The sequence below is a fragment of the Protobothrops mucrosquamatus genome, unplaced genomic scaffold, assembly GCF_001527695.2.
Source record: "Protobothrops mucrosquamatus isolate PMUCROS unplaced genomic scaffold, P.Mucros_1.0 scaffold11, whole genome shotgun sequence".
Classification (NCBI taxonomy): domain Eukaryota; kingdom Metazoa; phylum Chordata; class Lepidosauria; order Squamata; family Viperidae; genus Protobothrops; species Protobothrops mucrosquamatus.
The window spans coordinates 335,563-338,785 of record NW_015386398.1 but is presented as its reverse complement, the minus strand read 5'-3'; positions in this window follow the sequence as shown (position 1 = coordinate 338,785).

Here is a 3,223-nt window from a genome sequence, read left to right as displayed (position 1 = left end):
ACTTTATATCACACCAGCTATTAAAAGTTGTCTTGCTCTGTTTTTATCTTCCAGTGAAAGATACTGAGGTGCCTCATTTAGGTAGCACGTAGGCCAACTTTTTTTGTTATGGCCAGAAGCAAAAACCTCTGCACCAATGAAGCTTTGTGTTATTATGCCAAGCTGCCCAGGGCCATTAATCTATTTGTGCAAGGATCCAGATAGCCCAGCTCACATGTCTGTAACTGCATAATGCTGTTCCTCACGTAGGTAAACAAATTAAGGCAAACGCTATCTTGGTTGCTATCTTTGTAGCATAGTCAGAATTCTTTCTATAGGTCAAATGTTGCTCTCCAAAACCATGATTCTTGATTCAAAATATCAGTATACAGCATCAAATGAGCTACTATATATATGTATACACGCACAAACCCACGCGTGTACCTTTTTCAGATCAGTACAGAAATATCAAGCAAAATACTTTCATCTTTTCACATGTATTTATGTACATACACATACTGAGCTAAAGGAAATTGTGTGCTTATTTGAGTAAAGATGGTCTGCAAATGACTTGAGGGCAAAACAATTTGAAGGGCAATGAACAAAACCAGGGTAAATATGTAACGATTGAGGATTAAGGTCTGAGGGCCTTTGGTCTTAACTGATTTAAAAGATTGCTGCTATAATATGCCTCCCAGACTGACATAATTAGGTCTAAACATTTGTGCTTATAACAAGGTTAAAGCCCACTGAATTATGACTTTTTATTATGGTGACAAAGATACGCAATTAAAACAAACTGAGATGGTTATGTTCATTCCACAGGTAAGCTATGGTTTGCTTCACTATTTATTGAATAAGTAGAAAAATATGAAGACAAAAATCAGTGATACCAAAGAGAAATTGTTAAGTTTGCTGGAAATTCTGAAAGTGGTTAAGAACTGTGATTATGGAACACCCTTCTTTTTAAGATCTGGAAACACTACCACCCTCAGCCTTAAACTTTTGGAAAGTTGTTAGGAATTGGCTTTTCCCCCAGGCACTTCAAATAACTGGACAAATATAAATTGTTGAATTAGGCATCTAGTTTTTCTTGTTCATTGTAATGTTTTATTGTGTTTCTTATTAGGGTTAGCCACCCAGAGTCTATTTCACAAGATGGGGAGCCACAGATCATGTGTATGAGAGGGAGATAAGATTTAGCTAGAGGGCTGACCCTGTAGTGTAAGGTGATGATTAGAGGTCTTAATTCTCCATTCCTAGAAGTCAATTGGTTCTATATACTCTGGCCCTGCCATCTTGACTTGGTGCAGCTATTGGTAATTACTGCTGCTACGGGATGTTATCAGATGTCCTGCCTTTAACCCTGATATGTGAGACAGATGGGGGTCCCAAAGCCTGTGAACCTGCCTGGTAAATTAGCAGGGAAAATAAAGCTGATAAAAATGTCAAATCAGTCTCCCCTTCCTCCTTTGGGAGACAGATCAATATCACAAGGTGTACACAAATTTCACAAGGTTTGCACACACAACAAAAGGTTTAAAAAGCTTTTTTCTAATTTGAAGTAAACATCAAAGGTGAAGTTAAAAATAAATAAATATGAAGATCACAAAGAGCAGCATCTGAAGAGAATTTCCAGTTGAAATCTACAAGAAAAATTAAAATCCCGCTAAGATTTACAATCACAGACCTTGTATAGAGAAAACAGACCTGAGGGAAGGAAAGGGGAAAGAGGAGAGAGAAAGGAGGGGAGGAGGAAGGGGAGAGGGAGAGAAGAGACTTAGCTCAAATTTGTTACCTATTCTTTAAGATTAAATAGATCACTGTGGAAAAAGTTCTCTGCTAGCTTCCCTGGATTTCTTAAACCCTTAATTCCAGCTTTTGAACAGTGGGCATCTGGGGCACAAACCTGAAACCTCCGGCCTTTTACTCTATGGCCAGGGGTATCAAACTGCCGGCCCGTGGGCCGGTTTCATCATACCAGAGCTGCGCCCACCCCATTGCCGGCAATGGCAAAAAAGCTCCGATACGTCGCGCGATGTCATGTGACGTCGCGAGTTTGACATGTCTGCCCTATGGGTTCATCCATAGACTTTTATTTTAGTTCAGAAAATTAACATACTTATAAATCAGGTTCTATTTGATGATAACCTAGTTACAACCACTTATTTTCTTGGCAACAGAATTAGTTTGTCTTCTGAGTTCTCACTTAGTCTTCTAGGCTACATGCTGGAGGTGTCTCATTCAAGTCCTGACTAGGCCTGGCCTTTCTCAGGATATTAGCTAATATAAAGTCAGCCTTCTGAAAGTGAATTATAAAACCCGCAACTGGCATTTGTTTCTAGTTTCTACTGACATTCTTGGGCCTCTGAATAAGTTTAAACACCAAGGAGCGCTGGAAGTAAAGAACCTCTTTATATCCTTCCATATGACAGTCAGCCATAACAATCATCAGGAGAAGTCAAAAAGTCAAGATGGTAGTCACAACCATGTGGTCCCAACCTTGTTCTTTTAATATATTTGGCACTAAAGGGGAACAAGGCTGTGTGCAGCCATAGCCACCATCCTACAGACACTACTGGACAATAAAGTTAATTAATCTTAAATAGCAATAGCACTTAGACTTACATACTGCTTCACAGTGCTTTACAACCCTCTGTAAGCAGTTTAGACTCAGCATATTGCCCCCAACAATCTGGGTCCTCATTTTACCCACTTCAAAAGGATGGAAGGCTAAATCAATCTTGAGCCAGTCAGGATCAAACTGCTGGCAGTTGGCACAATTAGTCTGCAATATTGATTTTAGCCACTGTGCCACCACTAATTCTAACTCTATCCATGGCTCCGTCCAGCAAAGATGAAGAGAAATAAATAGCAAAAAGCAGGAACACTCACACATATAATACATTTTATAAATTTGTGTGTGTGTGTGTGTGTGTGTGTGTGTATATATATATATATATACTTATTTATTTATAAATTTATAAATATAAAAATCAATAATATTAGTTATAAAATATAACATATATAACCTATAACTTATATAACTTCCTGACAGTGAGAACAATTAACCAGTGGAACAACCTGCCTCCAGAAGTGGTGAATGCTCCAACACTGGAAGTTTTTAAGAAGAGACTGGACAGCCATTTGTCCGAAATGGTATAGGGTTTCCTGCCTGAGCAGGGGGTTGGACTAGATGACCTTCAAGGTCCCTTCCAACTTTACTATTATTATTATTATTATT